The sequence below is a fragment of the Mytilus californianus genome, unplaced genomic scaffold (genome assembly GCF_021869535.1).
Source record: "Mytilus californianus isolate M0D057914Y unplaced genomic scaffold, xbMytCali1.0.p SCAF_1, whole genome shotgun sequence".
In the NCBI taxonomy this organism is placed as follows: Eukaryota; Metazoa; Mollusca; class Bivalvia; order Mytilida; family Mytilidae; genus Mytilus; species Mytilus californianus.
This window is the reverse complement of record NW_026262581.1, coordinates 113666070-113685742: the sequence shown is the minus strand read 5'-3', so window position 1 is coordinate 113685742 and position 19673 is coordinate 113666070. Positions and strand designations below refer to the sequence as shown.

At 32.3% G+C, this 19673-nt stretch overlaps 1 protein-coding gene across 2 annotated transcripts in view; it reads right to left on the bottom strand.

Annotated features, from left to right (window-relative positions):
• LOC127730983 (R-spondin-2-like) overlaps positions 1-19673 on the bottom strand; it is a 52774-nt gene that overhangs the window by 32376 nt on the left and 725 nt on the right. The gene's annotated exons all lie outside the window — the stretch shown is intronic.

The following is a 19673-nucleotide window of genomic DNA, read 5'->3' as shown; positions in this document are numbered from 1 at the left end:
CGCTATGTCCGTGTCTGAAATGACGTATAACTGGTAAATTATCAATTCAGGGATTTCGTTGCCACAATTACATTGAACATTTAATAAATTCCTGCAATGATACAGCGATTATGTTTAAAAGGTTGGACATGCTTTAATTAAGAATTGAATGCTTCTGTTTGTAAATTTATTGGGCTGTGAAAGCGTTGACCGAAGTACATTTTGTATGAAGCGCTTCATTCTAAAAATGTGCGCACGGTCAACGCTTTTACAACCCTATAAAATTACTAAAAGAAGCATTCGATACTTATAATTACATTTTCTTGCTAGGATCATGAAAACACGATTTCTTTCAAGTTTTTCTTTTATTTACCTGTGCACTTTATTGTGGAAGCTCGTGTCATCATGAGAATTACATTTCATTTTGAAATGAAGGTTAATTTCAGAATGACGGGAGATTGCTGTTAGCCAATCAAAATAACGTATTGTAATGAAACATACATGTAATGTAATTATTTTAAAAACGGTAAACATCCTTACATTTAATGTGATGATGTTTATAGATCCTGTTAATCTAGATTCGATCCATGTGAACTTATTGGTCCTTTAAATAAACTTACTACAAAACTTATATTTTACACTATAGTAATCTCTTTGAATATTGTCTTCATCGGTACTAACACTGATTTTGTTTTAATAAATTAATAAGGTTTGAACAATTATGGTCCTACAACCTGTCGATACTTATATGTTTGGCAAAGCACAGTCATGGTCTCGGACTGTTTACGACGTCTTAAAACTAAATCCGTTAGATGTGTACTGATTGGTATTTTATTCTGAGAACGCATAGTTTACTTATAAGTTGAAATTGGTCTTGAACCAGCTTTCAGTCACTGCGAGTACTCTTGGATATGCGGAACCCATACCTGGTTTTAGTGGGGATCGTGTTGCCCAGTCTTCAATTTATATGTATAGTTTTATAGACAGTTTTTTTTCTTTTGCCGTTTTTAGTTTTTGCCATATTTTTTTTCGGTCTCTCTTCTCCTTTTGGTATTTTCTGCTTCCCTTGTACATCTATTGACTATGTGTGTGGGGTTCTTTTTGTGTCTATTTGGTATGTTGTCTTTTTGGTATGCTTCGTGCCGTTCTGATGAGTCAAGTCCTTTCCAACTGAAGTAAACAGTTTGTTTTTATGTTGTGCTATTACACCACTGTCTCAGGTTAGGGATGGCTGAGAGCTCACAGATATGTTTAACCCATACACATACTGTATGTACACGCATGTCTCAAGTCAGGTACCTGTAATTCAATGGTTGTCGCTGTTTCTGTTTGAAATGTGTTTTACATTTATTTTTCTAGCACAAATCAGTCTGGTCTTTTGATTTCTCTTTTAAATTATATTTCACATTTTGTCATACCAGGGCCTTTTGTAGCTTGCTAGGTATTAGTTTACAGTATGAGTATGTTATCAATGCAGAGTGTGGAGGAAACATCTTTGTGCTCAAAACCTACGGAAAGCTCTATTGCATGTGACTATTGCCGTTACAATACGATTAATGTTACGCAATAATATTTTAGCATCTGTTTATATCTCAACGCAAAAGTAATGAATTTTTTCATCTATAAACTTATCATCAAAATAGGAAATGATCTTAAATTCAATTATAATTAAATAGAAACTAAATCATGTTTGAATTAAAGAATGTACTTATCATGTTATCATTTCTTTACTTCAAATTAGAAGCAGGTCGAAATTTTATTAAAGTTTAGAATAAAGTTAAATATATACAGACGTCTGTCAATGATTATGTTTAAATTGGATGAAGTTTATATTGTACGTTTTTAAGAAGAAGATACTAAAAATATCGAAAAATATATGATAAAGGCGCAACTTAAGTTTAGATCCACATTAATAAAAGAACAGAGTTCCAATGTTCCCCGCGTTGCACATATTTTATCTATCCAAGGGCAATAACTAAAAAAGTACTTTTCTTTTGTTTTTGAAAACAATTTATAAATATCTTAGAGAAATGAAGGCTTCAGAACAAATGTAATGCGATTTCCGTTAAACTTAATTTTTCCAAGGGGCATAACTCGTTAAATATATTTGATCAGCACTTATTTTCGAAAGTGTCAAAGACATTGCTGGTATAAACCTATGATATAAGTTTCATAAAATTCTGGCAAGAATTGTACATATGAGAGCGCTAACAAAGCAATTTTCCATATAATCAATATTTCCAAGGGACATAATTCTTTTAAAAATAGTTGATCGGCACCAATTCTTAAATTTGTATGAGACATTGATATAAACCTATAATATAAAGTTCATAAAAATCTGGCAAGAATTGTACACATGAGAGTGCAAGCAATGCAATTTTCCATATAATAAATATTTCCAAGGGGCATAACTCTTTTAAAAATAATAGATCGGCACTGATTTTCGAACTCATCAAAAACATTGATGATATAAACCTTTGACATAAGTTTTATAAAAATCTGGCAAGAATTGTACACACAACAGCGCTCATAATGCAATTTTCCATATAATTAATATTTCCAAGGGGCATAACTCTTTTAAAAATAATTGATCGACACTGATTCTCGAACTCAACAAAGACATTGCTGATATAAACCTATGATATAAGTTTCATAAATATCTGGCAAGAAATGTACACATAACAGCGCTCATAAAGCAATTTTCCATATAATTAATATTTCCAAGGGGCATAACTCTTTTAAAAATAATTGATCGGCACTGATTCTCGAACTCAACAAAGACATTGCTGATATAAACCTATGATATAAGTTTCATAAAATTCTGGCAAGAATTGTACACATGAGAGCGTTAACGATGCAATTTTCCATATAAACAAAATTTCCAACTGGCATAACTCTTTTAAAAATAATTGATAGGCACTGATTTTCGTACTCGTCCAAGACATTGCTGATATAAACCTATGATATACGTTTCAAAAAAATCTGGCAAGAATTGGTCTTTCTTTGAAGTTTTATCGACAACATGTCACATCTAATTCATATGAATTCTAAAGAGTGAATTACATAAAATCATATCATATGAATTATTTTTATATTTACATTTACAGGGTTGGTTGTTCCGTCGCATTTCCTTTAGAAGTTATTAGGACACACTATATAGAAAAGGTAAGAAAGAGGCAATTCAAAACAATAAAGAAAAACCGGAAAAAAACTCTTACCAAACAAAAGGGAGGAAAAAATAAACAAAAATCAACACGCTTCACAGAATATAAAAGATTGAGCAACAAAAGGGAGGAAAAAAATCAAAAAAAATCAACACGCTTCACAGAATATTAAAGATTGAGCAATACCAACTCCCAAAAAAGATAGAATGATCTCGGGTGCCCCGGAACAATAAAAAGTTCATGCTTCATAAGTTGAACTCGTCGTGTTGCTCACGAAGACGGAGAATTCAAGTAAAATTCAGCCTATAGAACTGATGATACACACAGAGGCTGTATATAGCGGTATCAACCCAGAAATTGTATATATTATATATTTCTTAACGGTCAACCAATCATAATGGCGTCTTAAAAATTTTCAAGGAGTAGTCTTCAATTTTACAATTAAGAAACGCAAGCATTGGATTATTATATTAAATATGAGATATTTTTTTCCAAACACAGGTGTTAATAAAATGTTTTAAAATACACAAATATGGAAAGTACAAGACGGAAAATAAAAGTCATCACTTTTGTCGTTAAGATTCTATTTATAGAACACGAGTATGATGATGCGAATACCAAAAATAACTGTTTTATTGAAATCCTTCCCTCGCCGGCAGTAATAGAACAAGTCTCGTATCAAAAATATCATTTGAAAGCTTCAAAAGGTTAAATATTACTATCGTCAGAGCCAGTCATTGTAAGATTATATAAACAACTATAACATTCACTAGACTAAACAATATTTTTTTTTTCGTAATTATCTGTTAGATTATTGTGTTTATTATTTATCATATACGAAAGTACCGTTTAACAAAACGTATGATACCGATTTGTGCGTGCACTTTACGTGTTTCTGGAACAGACCTCGTCACATGTGCACGTCAAGTAGTTTAGGAACAGCCCTCGTCGGGTAAGCTAGAGACCAAATGTTTGAAAAGGCAAATAAAAAATCAGAAGAGCCTTTCTGAGAACAATTTTGTCAGAGAGCCCTGGAACCTAAGTTTTAATACAATTCAACAATTTAAATGTTTTAATGTTATATAAAAAAGTTTGAAATAAGAATATTGAGTAAAACGATTGTTATACTTTCTAAAGGAATGTCAATTGCTACTCGGACTGTCTCTAAATATCTGTGATCATAGAATAATGAATTATATTGATATATTAACATTTCAATACTTGTTTCCTTTGAACTTTGTCTATGTTGGCTATAGATATGTTCAACTATGTTTGATGTTGGAATTTAGAATATTAACATTTTCTTCAATATTATGGAAGGACAACAAAAATACTTAGTATTAGGCACGTGTACCATGGTTTTTTCTTTTTCTTTTCATTTTCAATATTCTTTTTAGATACAAGCATTTGAAAAAAAAATTTGTCGTTCTGGACAAAGGTATATGGATTCTTCACATGAAATGTATTGAAATAAATTGATGTTAAACTGTATCAAACATATAATATAGAAATTATATGAATTTCGGAACTCAGAAGTGCGCTTGAGTTGAGACTAGAGCTTTCAAAACGAAAATTATAGACACTATTTCCTTTCAATTGTGTTAGGTTGGAAATCAGTACGTTTTTCGTGTTTCATTTTTAACTACAACAATTTTTTTTTAGTCTGAATATTTTCGACTAACGTCGTTTCTACTCATTGTTTGCCTGGTTGCGATGTAGTAGTAAGTATCTGTTAAATTACAGATCAAACTTATTTGCTATTAAATGATAATGTCACCATTAACGATGAAAATAAAGCAACCTTAAAATTTTTAGACATTGACCCTTCTCGTCCTAATTTGAATATTTACCTCTTTTCTGAATACGGGCTTTTGATAAGGATTCAAAGAAGAACAGAAAGTCTGATAAACTGAATGCTCTACCTTTTATCGGTTAATATTCCATGTTATACCTCATTGTGTATTTTTAATATAAAATCAAAAACGAATAAAATGACTATTTTCCCGAGGAAAATAGTTTCAATGACTATTTTCCCTAGGCATAATAGTTCATCGGAAGCAAACGTATTCCCGAACTTTTTTATTCTCGGGTATTTGTAGTTTTGACGTTCAGTTAGTTCAATATTCGAGATCTACAAATAACGTTTAATCAGACGCCACAGCTGATATAGTTTTGTATCTATTTGAATAGGATTTAGATTGTTTTCTTAGATATTTCGGTATAACTTATGCTGCGTTCACACGTAATTCGAATTCGATTCGCATTAACTAATTCGAATTAGTTTAATTCGCATTCGAAACGTTATACGTCCAAACGTAAATTCTAATTCGAATTGCAATGCGCGTCAAATTCGCTTTACTGTCCGAACGACGTCAACTTTTAATTCGTATTAACAAAAACGCATTTTAATGCGAATTAGATAATGCGATTTAGTTAATTCGAATCAATTCGAATTAAAAACGAAGAGTGTGTGAACGCGATTAGCGAATTCGATTCGCATTCGATTCGAATTCAATTCGAATTAAATGTACGTGTGAACGAGGCATTAGTAAAACAGTTATTTAACAGTTATTTCGGGATATAGCCATTTTATTTTTCACTCGACACAAACTATTTCCCTCCGTGGGGCGTCGGGAAATAGTCAGTGTCTCCGGAAAAAATAAAATGACTATATCCCTCAATACTGTTAAATAACTGTATATTTTTTTCTTCGATTCTTGATGATTTGAGATCAGTACAATGTATATCTCTTGCAAGGACGGGATCACACGTACAAAAAGATTTTTTCTCACCTAAAACCACAATGCCATAACATAAAATGTAATACGCACTTTGGTTAAAATGATATCATTATATCTCAATTATAAACGTCTTTATCTTTATTAGATGTTAATAGATTTAAATCCAAAGAAATAATTTGTGAAATCTCCTATTTCTTTGGCTAATTTGTAGATGTCACGAACACTGTTATTAAATCAATAAAGTCTCACATTCTTTTGGTAGAACAGAAAAATATACCATCTCTCAAAAATGTCTGAATTCCGATCGGATATCTTTTTAATGGGAAATGAATTGAGATTGAATAGTAGCACACCATTTGTTGGACAGTACTTCTGTACTTTACCTCTACGGCTATGAAAATTCATACCTTCAAATTGTCTCGAGCATTTTTTTTCGCTTCAAAATCTGACCTCATTAATTAAACAGGGAAAATTAAATAAATTCATCTACATTTATAGTATACGTTGCAATAGATCATTATTGAAAACCATGCATCGTATGAGACGTTGCGCACGATGTTGGTACTACTTAGCGTTACACGACGTTCCTCATAATGAAGCGATTTCGACGATTTCAAAGAACGTTTCAAGCGTATAATTGATGAGGTCAATTTACTGTTGTGAATTTGGTAACCGATTTCGGTTTGTCTGAAAATGCATAGTTTAACAAATAAAACTCAAAGTGGTTGTACACATATTTTTTTTAATGAATATTCATTTATAGCTGTCAGTCTTTCCAGGCCATTATTGATAATTTTACTTTTGGCAGCAGTTCGCATTAATGAATCATACATTAATTTCCAAATTTATACAGATTTGTTTTTAATATAAATTAGATTTTGAATCTATTTTCCCTTTTATTGCATGTATATACATACTCCTTTTGTTGCATTTCTTTCCGTTTCCGTTTCCTTTCTATATTTTATCATTTCCCGATGCTTTCTTTGTCGCAAAATTTCTAGGTAGTTAAACATTTTGGATTCATGTTTTTCTCATTTCCGTATTTTTGTGGCATATGCATATATTTTGTTTTGTTATAATTGCCAGCAATAGTTTTTCTCTATTTTATTTTATTAACAAAAAAAATATGCATGTTGCTTTTGATGATTTAAAACTTGCAGATAGACAACGTTCCTTGAATAAAACAAATGTCATGAATGTGCTGAAAAAAAACTAGTATCCCAATATTTTTTATATCAATCTCATTTGTAACACAATTGTGTTCCATACGATAATCATCAGGAAGTAACTACATACAGCAAAACCGAGACGATTACATGTAACCTTTAGACACTTAATAACAATCTGTACGAATATTATTGACATATATCCTGCAGCCACTAAATGACCATGTCTACTGTGAAATAACATGTATCCGTCAGGGGTTAATTGCATAGTTTGACAATTAACCACAGACTAGTATTACTCCACAACCAGACTACTACGTAACCGGCCTACAGCTATGGACCGTTTGTATGGACCACTAGACTATATAAGATCTCTCATTTTGGACTTCAAGACACAATTCGATCACACCAGAATTCGTCAGATCTCGGCCAGTGTCTCAGTGAAAAACATTTATTTGAACTTTTAATCGCTCTTTGAATACTTGTAAATTAAGCAATAAATTCTAATTGACAAGTATTAGTTAACTTAATTGACTTCGCAACATAAGTCAAATTGGTGCCGTTCAGACCAAGGATCAACCAGGACTTCTAACCACTATACGATAGAAAGGAACCACGTAAGTTGCAATTACCATAGCTTTCATTCTTTTTTAATGGATAACCAAGATACTTCTATGTCAGCACAAAAAGTAGAATTAGCTTTCAATGGTGTCGCGAACGAACTTCATGGGTTAAGGGAAGTAGTTACTATTCAAGGCGATGTAGCCGCCGAACTAAAAGGGTTAAAATCAGCCATTTGTTCTCAAAACGTAGTTCAAGGAATAACGCCTTTTGAAGGTAATACGAAAGATTTTAAAGCCTGGATTAAGTCAATTGAAAAATATGCTTTACTTTTTAATGATAGGGATCGAATTAAGGAAATAGCTTTTCAAACATGTAAAGGGGCTTGTTCAGATTACATACAAAGGTATTTAAGAGACCATCGGGATACCACTTGGGAACAATTAAAAAAAGAATTAACTTCAAGGTTTGGAGAAATTACGGACCCTCAACATGCGTCAACTCTTTTGAGACAATTAAAACAAAAAGGGGACGAGTCTGTTCAAATTTATGCAGAAAATTTATTGAATTTGGCAAATGAGGCATATTCAGATTTAGATGGAAATAATGAAGCTATAGAAAGGGAACTCGTAGGCATTTTTATAGATGGTTTGGCTCATTCTTATTTAAAAATGAAATTAATGAGAGAAAACCCAGCTACTTTTTCTTTGGCAGTTAAAAGTGCAATGACTGAACAAAATTTGAGAAAAAGATTTACTTTAAGAACGGAAAGGGTAGACGAACCAAGGTATAAAACAATAAGACCAATGACATTAACTAGACCACGACGGACTGAACCTTTGAACTCTCATGAACCAATGGAAATTGATCATTATCGTGATGCAAAACGTTGTTATTCTTGTGGTAAAGTAGGTCATGTATCACGTGATTGTCGTTCTGGGGGAAATTTGAGACAAATTAATGCCGTAGAAATGCAAACATATCACGGAAATTCGGGTAGAAACAGGGAAATTAATTGTTATTCTTGTGGTAAGGTAGGACATATAGCACGAGATTGTCGTTCTAGGGGAACATATAGACAAGTAAATGCAGTTGAAACGCAACAATATCAAGGGAATTCGGGAAGAAATAATGAGATAATTTGTTATCAGTGTAATCAACGGGGACATATTAGGCCAAATTGCCCAAATAGGAAACCTAGGACTGTTAACATGGTAGAAAACTGGGGTGTATATCAGGAAAACTAAAGCGCTCTTGTCACGTTGAAGCCGGTGATAAGAGTAAAATTGAAAAGAAATTACCTACTTATTCTATAAATGTTGCAGGAGCTCCAAATTCAACTTTAATCAAAATTCAAAATCAAAGATATAGAGCTCTCGTAGATTCAGGCGCTAGTGTTTCTTTGATACACAAAAGAATTTTTGAAACTTTGAGGGATAAACCAAAATTACTAAAGAAAACGGCTAACTTACAGTCCGTAAATGGGGGGTCTTTACATGTAGAAGGTTGTGCAAACCTTACATTTAAAATAGGTAGTACAAAAGTTACTCAATTATTTTATGTTGTTAGAGACATGAACAGAAATGTTATTTTAGGAAAAGATTGGTTAGTACAAAATGGAGTTAGGTTATATTTTGATTTAGGATGTTTAAGAATTCAAAAAAATTATGTTCCATTAGAAGAAGATATTAATGTGGCTTCAATTGTAAGATTAACCGTAAATGCCGTATTAAAACCACAAACAATTAATGTTTGTCCCGTAGGCCTTAAGAACAATCCAAGTTTTGGAAGTACTAAATTGTTAGAAATCTCACCTGTAGCTTCAGGGTATGTTAGTACAGAACCAGGCTTAATGATAAGTAATACGGTGGTTAATTTTAATAAAAATAGGAAGTTTCCTTTGATGATTGTAAATAACACAAACAAATCAATTAGGTTAAGAAGAGGTTGTGTAGTAGGTAAGGCTTCTCATTTAGAAGAAATAAATTTAGTCAATGTTAATCAATCACAAGGAACTTCGGAACTCAAAAAGTTAGATGAGTCTGAAATAAGTGTACCACAAGAATTTAAAAAGGATATACTTAGAATGTTAAGGGATAATGAAGATATTTTTGCAACTTCAGACAAAGATTTGGGGTGCACTGATACAGTGCAAATGACTATTGATACCGGGGATCATCCACCTATCAGATTAAAACCCTATAGGGCCCCTCTCAATCAGAGAAAAATAATAGATAAGGCTATTGAGGAATTATTAGAGGCTAATATTATTAGGAAATCTAGGTCGGCTTGGGCTGCGCCTATTATTATCGTTTCTAAAAAGGATAAAACATCAAGGATGTGCGTGGACTATCGCAGCCTGAACGCAGCCAGTAAAATTTATTCCTTTCCGTTGCCCCTGATTGATGACTTGCTTGCTTCAGTAGGTAAAGCCAAAGTAATGACATCACTTGATTTAAAGTCAGGATATTATCAGGTAAAGGTCAAAGAGTCGGATAAGGAAAAGACTGCTTTTGTATGTCACAAGGGATTATTTGAGTTCAATGTATTGCCATTTGGTCTCGCCTCAGGGCCCAGTTTATTTAGTGAATTAGTTACAGAGGTACTACAAGGGTTAGAACATTTTTCAACTGCTTACATAGATGACATTTTGATATTTTCCGAAACAGTGGAAGAACATTTAGGCCACATACAACAAGTTTTTGATAGATTAAGACAACACAAACTAAAATTAAAATTGAAAAAATGTAATTTTTTGCAAGATGAAACTAATTACTTAGGCTTTATAATAAGTAAAGATGGACTAAAACCAGATCCTGAAAAGGTTAAGGCCATTCAAGGCATGAAAGCTCCCTCGAATGTCAGGGAAGTTAGAGGATTAATAGGTTGTTTGAGTTATTATCGCAGATTTGTACCTTCATTTTCAAAAATTGCGGAGCCTATAGTTGCCTTAACTAGGAAAAACAAGGTTTTTGATTGGACCAACACTTGTCAAGTTGCTTTTGAAAAATTAAGGGGTGAATTAGTGAAAGTTCCCTTATTGGCATATCCAGATTTGAATAAACCATATGTGCTTTACACGGACGCTAGTGATAATTGTGTAGGTGCTTGTTTAACGCAATTACAAGCCAGCCCAATAGAGGGTGAAAATGAAGTTGAAAGACCAATTTACTTCCTATCTCATAAATTGAGTGATACGCAAACACGTTGGTCAACCATTGAAAAAGAAGCCTTTGCGATTCATTATGCCTTACAAAAATTGAATCATTATTTGTATAATGCTGAATTTGTGATAAAAACAGATCACAAACCTTTGAAATACATTCTGGAATCACCAATGCAAAATAAGAAAATTCAACTGTGGGCATTGAACATAACGGGTTATAACTGTACTATTCAGTATATTCCAGGGCCCCAAAACGTGTGTGCAGATTTTATGTCTAGATTACCTTCAGATGAAAAACGAAACGAAAATCCAGATCCGTATCCGGATATTAGTGACAATACTTACGAAATTAATGTGATTAATTCAAATAGATTTCATTTTTCTGATTATGCAAATAATGATAAATTAGTTGAAGATATTCCAGAAAAAGAAAATTTTCAGTTTGAAGAATTTGATATGTCAATCGAACAAATGAAAGACAAAACATTACGTGAGTTAAAGGAACAACTTGTAAGCGATAAGGTACCCGAGGCAGTGCAAAACAAGTACATCATAATAGATGACATACTTTATTACATTTCAAATGTAGATAATGATCCTATTATAAGGTTGTACATACCATCTCATATAAAACAAGCAGTTGTAGAACAATATCATGATAAGAATGGGCACATGGGCATTGACAAAACATTTGATTCCATTCGTCAAAAATATTTTTGGCCAAACATGTTTAAGGAATTGTATAATTATGTCACTACTTGTGTACCTTGTCAATCACGCAATTTACAAAAGGTTAGAGCGCCAATTCAGGAAACAAAAATTCCGCCTTATCCTTTTTGTCATGTAGGGGTAGATTTGAGTGGACCGTATCCAACTACCATGTCAGGTAACAGGTACATTATAGGATTTATCGATTTATACTCAGGGTGGCCAGAAGCTTTTAGTGTCGCAACAAAAAGCACTGACAATGTTGCACATCTTTTGATTGAAGAAATTACTTCAAGGCATTCTGGGATTCAAATTCTAACAAGTGATAACGGAGGGGAAAACTGTTCTAAGGCTATGGAGGAAGTTTGTAAGGAACTTAATATAAAGCATATTAAAACTTCATTCTATCACCCTCAGGGTAATGCTAAAATAGAAAGATTTCATAGAACATTACATGATGTTTTGTCAAAATTAATAGAAGATCATTCCACAACTTGGGATTTATACTTGAACCAAGCTTTAGCAGCAATTAGATTCAATATCAATGAGTCCACCCAACTTTCACCTTTTTATGCATTATATAACAGGGATCCAGTTTTACCTTTAGATAACATTTTACAGCCTAGGAGAAAATACAATGGGGAAGAATATCATAAAATTGCCTTGCAACAACAACATAAATCATTTATGTTGGTTCATAAAACCATGAAAAAATCTAAGCAGAAACAAGCTAAGTACGCAAACAAACATAGCAAAGATATAAGGTTTGAGGTAGGAAACCCAGTTTTTTATAAAAATCATAGAAGGGCAAGCAAACTTTCAAAAAAATGGACTCCGTACTATAGGATTATAGAACAAACTTCACCTGTTAGTTTTATTTTAAAAAATCAGTTAGATGGGACAACCACAAAGGCTCATGCTGAACAAATTCGTTTGGCTAAGTTAGATTGGGAAATTCCTAACAACAATCAAGGTAGGACATTACGTAAAGCTGCATATGTAGTTCCCATTGAGTCACAATCAGAAGACTCCTCTGATGATGAAAGCATAGATTCAGACACTCCGTTAAATCAAATTGCAAAAAGATATAAAAAAGAAAGGGAAAATTCTGATGAAGAAGATGATATACCATTAATGGAGTTATCTAAAAAATTAAGGGGGAAGAAAATTTTCTCAGAACAAAATAATGTCAATAATAGTGAAATAGAAAGTGATGATCAAATCATAAAAGAAGAAGTAGAAAATTCGTCTACTAATTCTGAAGTTTCTGACATTGATGATAAAATGTCCAGCAGTCACTCTTCGCCTGTTGAATCTGAAATTTCCGATATGGAAGATAACATGTCTGTAAACCGGGTTAAAATAAAAAATAATCGGAAACCAACTGATAATGGGGCTAACGAAACAAAATTGGTAACCAAGGAACATGTACAAAATTTAGTAAGGGCTTTAATAGGTATTATGTAGGTATCAATTGGCTTTATAGGTCGTAAGAAGGATGCAAATCATATCAAAACTTTGGCACAAAATCAAGATGCAATTCGTCATATTGTTCAAGATGGGTTAACTATCTTAAACACTACACAAACACATGTTTCTGAAAATAGACACAAGGTTAATGAGTTGATTGAAAGTGTTCAAGATCTTGGAAATAGACTTCAAACTTTTGCTACGGATTTAGAAAAACAAATTGAAGTTATGGGAATTTATTTACAAGCTTATTTGCATATGGACATGATAATAGGTGAAATAAAGGACCTTATGAATATAGCCGGGGATTATTTAAACCATTTGCAATTACAACTAAACATGTTGTCCTTAGGACACATGTCACCCAGTCTTATATCACCCGGTAATTTACGAGTATTATTGACTGACATAAAACGACGACTACCGGCGACATTAAAGATACCTGGTGACGAAGTTAAAGATATTTGGAATTTTTATAAATTTTTGACCTGTAGTACAGTTTTGGACGAAAACAAAATAATCATTATCATTACGTTACCATTACTAGATATAAGAGACACTTATGAAATTTATAAGATTCACAACTTGCCTGTTCCTACTACGATAACTGATAAACAATCTGACTCGAGCAATATGGTTGCTCAGTATGAATTAGAAGCAGAAGTTATTGCTGCAAACCAAGAAAAAACTAAATATATGCTGCTAAATACCAATGAAATTGACAAGTGTTCCAATCCTTTAGTTAATTTTTGTGAAATTAAAAGTCCAGTTTATCCAGTTAATTTAAGTAAATTATGTATCATAGCCTTATTTGCCAATAAAGAAAATTGGAAAACAAGATGTACAGTGAAAGTACGACCAAACACAATTTTGCCTATGGCAACTTATTTGACCGATAGTATGTGGGCAGTTACAACCATTAATGAATTTAGAATCACTATTAGATGTGATGACAATACAAACATGTTGACGGATCAGATAATTAATCCTCCTACCACTATAATTAATTTAAAGCGAACTTGTACCGCTACGAGTGATCATTTGACCTTATTACCTACTTATCAAATGGAAAGTACATTTTTAACAGAAAAAACGTTCGAAAGATTCTTAAATACCTTTCAAGTACTGAATACAAGTTTATGGGAACCCTTTCATGCTGCTTTGCCAAATTTTACAAAGCTTGAACTACCAAGAGAACTAAAGGCGATTAAACAAATTCCTATGAACGCTTTGATTGAAAAACTAAGAAATTTAAGGGGAATTGAAAACGATTTTGAATTTCCAAATTGGGGAGTAGGTTTATCCCTGGGTTTGGGTGCGATATTCATTGGAATAGCTATATTTTTGTACTGTAAGTTTTTTAGAAACAAATCTTGGTTATCCAAAAAGAAAGGTGTGAGTTCGGGTTCTAATGCCACGAACGATGGGTACCAAATGGTGACAACGCAAATGGTTGGGACAGAAGTACCTGATTCCAGAGAGAAGATTCCCTCTGCACCATTACTCAAAGACGATGCAAGACCGAAGACCGATGCTACCAGTCTCTTGAGAAAGATGTACCCAGAGCTAGATACGTCGACTACTTCGTAAAAGGACTGGATTGTAAACCATACAACGTAGACGACCGAATCCACTAGCAGAAGACGAACCGTGTAAATAATTTTAAAGTGACCCTATGAACTGTGTAAATAGAATTGTATAAACATTTGCGTTCCTACCCAGTATTGAGGAACAACTTACTATGATGGTGATGGAAATAAAACATGAACTATGTATACCGAAATATTGAACTTATGATTCGAATGAACTATGTGTAAATATATCCAGCTATTAGACTTGATGAATGTGATGAACTTATTATATCATGATATTGGACTCGTAGAACTTTATAAACTTTAGATATGTGGTGATGGTTACCGGAAACCTTACAATAAACTATTAGAATAACCTACAGGAAGAAAAATACCGTATTTTATTGAACTTTCGTTCTATTTTGGAGGGAAGGCATTATGTAACACAATTGTGTTCCATACGATAATCATCAGGAAGTAACTACATACAGCAAAACCGAGACGATTACATGTAACCTTTAGACACTTAATAACAATCTGTACGAATATTATTGACATATATCCTGCAGCCACTAAATGACCATGTCTACTGTGAAATAACATGTATCCGTCAGGGGTTAATTGCATAGTTTGACAATTAACCACAGACTAGTATTACTCCACAACCAGACTACTACGTAACCGGCCTACAGCTATGGACCGTTTGTATGGACCACTAGACTATATAAGATCTCTCATTTTGGACTTCAAGACACAATTCGATCACACCAGAATTCGTCAGATCTCGGCCAGTGTCTCAGTGAAAAACATTTATTTGAACTTTTAATCGCTCTTTGAATACTTGTAAATTAAGCAATAAATTCTAATTGACAAGTATTAGTTAACTTAATTGACTTCGCAACACATTTGGTCAACATTTGAATTTAAACTTAAACTTTTCCTTTATCATACATTGATTATATTATAGCTTATATTTCTATTTTCATTCGAATTAAACTGGAAACAAATAATTATGATATAAATTAAAAACCCGAGCATGACATCAATTACGTTTTGCGAACGTTGGGACAAAACGGCTATACTTTTTGAAACGATATAAAAATCTTGTTGCCAATCGAAAAAATGTTAAACACTATATTGTTTAAAAAGAAAAAGGAAAAAACTTTTACCGCCTAGTTTTATTTTCTATGATCTAACTATGTTTATTTAATATACAGCCGGTTAAAATCTCAATTGTAAAAAAAATACAGCGTTTTTTTCGTTGGGACAAGATGGCTATACTTTTTGAAGTCATTGCAATAGAAACTCTACGCATGGTTTCCGGCAAAAAAATATCATGAACCAGGAGAAAAGTAAAAAAACTTTCAAAATATCATAAATATTTTTCCTCTCAGCTTTTCCAATTTCACGGTATAAATGCGCAAACCCGATATATGCTTACCTTGCATATGCTTGGACATTTTTCAGACCGGTTTCAAAAATAACATTTTCCGGTTTACGATTTCAGTGATATTGATTTTGCTTTAACACGCGAATAACAATAACAATAGCAATACTCTTGTGAAGTTTTACGATGATCAGAAAAAAAATACCGTAGGAAAGAAACGGAACTCCGATCTTTTGCACACAAAATGTAACGTTGGACATTACGTTTTTGCGTAAAAATGGGATAATTAAGTGTTATAATTCTTGATATTTTAAATTTCGGTTCCTTTTTTTCTATATTTTCAAGTCTAATGTAATAGATTCAACCAGAAATCACTATATTTTTTATCGAACTGACCAGTCTACGTATTTATTTTCATGCTAATCTATAGCAAAATGGAATTGATACCAACATCGTGTGCAACGTCATGAAAGCTCGATAAAAATATGGAACATTCGTGTAGCATTGAATGCAATAGGTTTGCAAAAAGCGGAAAAATAACAATTAAAAATGTTAAGATTTCCAAAATTATAATTCTCGATTACTCAATTTTCACAGAAACGTCATGTTCAGTGCTTCATTTTTTTGAACAAAGAATACATAAGTCAGAATTGCGATTCAATATATCGTATTTTTTTTTCTCCAATCGTCGTTGAACTTGGATAGAATATTTCTTTTATTACACTTATTGTGTTGTTCATTCATAATCGATGTCACTGAAACCGAAAATGGCCAGTTTGGAAATGCTCTAAAAATTGTTTAAGAAATTGCACGGTACGCAAATATCCGGTTTATGAATTTATTTCTTAAAATGTGAAAAAAAACTGTGAGAAATAGTATTTATAATATGAATAAACATTACATGTATTCCTGGTTAATGGTATTTTCGAGTGGGAAACAGTAGTATTGTTACATCAGCAATGACATCAAAAAGTAGTCATCGTGTCACAACTGGAAAAAAAGGAAGATACATTTTCCTATCGAGATTTCGACCGGCTGTTTATCAAACAAGTTTGGTTTGATTCTAGATAATAAAGTTTAGTTTGGTAGTAAAAGAACACAAGTTTTTTTCTTTCAAACTTAGTATCTTATGAAGTGTTTAGTTAGGAAACAGGATTTTCAGATCATATCAAAATGTTAAGCCGTTTCGTCACAACGTCTGCAAAATGTAATTAATGTCATGCTAGTATTTTCAAACTTATCTTATATTATTTTATTATGATTATTTGTTCCAGTTCAATTCCAATAAACATGTAAAATTAAGTTATGATATAAGCCACGTACAGTTCTATTACAAGTTTTGAAGTGCTGATAAATGATCATTTAATCAATCAATCATTTTCGAGTACATTTTGTTATACTTTATGAACGTCGTCTATTTACAGGTTTCAAACAATCAAAAGAAAATTAGAATATCATTGTTAATTTAAAAAAAGAGGAACAAACCATTGCTAAATCATAACAAAAGCAAAGGGGTGTATAATGCAAACGGCACTTAAAAATATTCTACTAAATACAAAAATATAAGGGGGTAACTGGATTCGTTTTTAAATTAGTCTCGATAAGTTTTGAAAAAAAACACGTAAAAATGATAAAATTAATGAAGTCACGCTGAAAAATCGTATTTTTCATGCATCACATAAACTTAACAAAACAATGAAACAACTACAAGTTTTCGCCGTGTCTTACTTTATAGATCTATTTCATATTTTTTAATTGATTGTATCTATGAAAGTATACATGCTACATATATCATATTTTTAATATTGAGATGCAGTTCAACGAGTTCTAGATGCATATTTAATAAAAATATGAGATTCCGCCCAGTTACGTATACTTCGCCTTAACGTACACGTGCATACTGATAGATATTTCTGGATAGTCGTGTTTTAGTAGTTGTTTGATGATCTGGCTTATCATTGATTTGGAATTGCTATTTATTATATGATTTTAGCTTTTCCTCCACAGTTTTGTTTTCCTTTTTCGCATTTAAAGTTTATGATGAAAAATTAAAAAAAAGTGCACGGTCAAAACCAAAAAGTTGCTATTTAGTCGACAATTCCAATTTATAAATCCTTGACCGAAATATTTTAAAAACAAATCTATTTCTTTTTCATCCCGTTCAAATGTTTATTAGTTTTAAGGCTTTAAAGATCATCTTAGTTTTCCTATAATTAACAATTTTGAGAGTATATGATCGGATTGACACATAACAAAACAAAATCTTCTCAAGGAACATTACACATTGTATATATTCAAAATATAGCTGGTAAAACCACTTGTCCGCCCTGAGGATGAGACTAAAATCAAGTTAAGTGTAAAACACTAACACAAAACTCATGCTTCAATGATTTGTTGGTATTAAAGTGCCATACCAGACTGTGTCTTTGGGGTGTAAATATTTGATATACTTATGATATGGTAATCATTTTCCCCCGTGGCATGGATCCCACCTACCGGTGTTCAACACCCCGCATATTTAAGTTCTTACGGTTAATTAAGGATGCAAATCTTTAAAAGCAGACAGTGTACGAACCATGACTGTTTAGAAAAAAAAACATTATAGTAAAAGCTGAAACATCTTTTTAAATCAAAGTTTTTTTCTCCTCTTAGACACACGACCTCCTTATGATTTCTCCGTGTCTCTTACTTGTTTTTTTTTTCAAAGCTGCAGAACGAGAACTTCAAAGGAAGTAAGACTATATAGTAATATAAAAAAAATCATTGCACATATGAAAAATGATCTCTAATCATATCTTTTTCTCAATTCATGGGAAAAAGTGGAGGATTGATAATGATAATAATAGAGGATTGGATATTGTGTAATCGCTATTTGATGCCTAATTAATTGAGACAAAACAGTTGTTAGATCTTATATTACGGTAGTTTTGTTCGCAAGTTATCTGAAGTAAAATTAACAGTATCAGTACAGTGTAGATAGTCAAATCAATTTGGTAAGAGAATATATAAATAAATGGTCAGGGTCAGAAAGATTCCAGGTGCAATGCCAATATTAAATCAAAGGGCATTGTCTAAGGTTGAGAAAAATCCGAAGAACCCATCCTAAGTGTTAAAACGATAGCTATAAAATTGTTTTGTGTGACTCTAAATGGAATTTAGTGTCATGGGAAAGCTTATAAAAATCAACTATAGACCCAATTAAAAAGAGAAAATGATACAGCTTAAACATGGAGGTCCTCGTTCGTTGACATGGCAAATTACATGTATCATAGTTACAGAGGGTGAGTTAAAACATGTTTACACCATTATTCTCGCTCATAAATAACAGCCAGGAAAAAAAACTTTGTTTATCTACACCCTCTGTCTCACTAAACTAATTAGAAGAAGATTTTTATCCTTTGACAAGAGATGAAGCTCGTTACGTTTGGTGTTAGAATTCTTTTATCTTGTATGCACGCCCCTTTGTACAATGGGACATTTTCTCAAGATACTAATTAAAGGTTTGAGTATTATTTATCATAAAGTGTGTAATGTTGAGAATATAATAAAACAAAATGTTGTCATTGATATTCTAGATAAAAAGCATTCCTATTTGTAATTGCTTTAAATATGTTTTGTACTGAACTGTTTTGTGTTAACATAAAGGATACCGTGACGATTTGTAATTTTCTTCTCTCCGTTTTCATAACATGTCAACTCTATTACAGAACGTCTATAGGACGCTTGTACATTAGTCTTTTGAGTAATCATTTTGATTTAT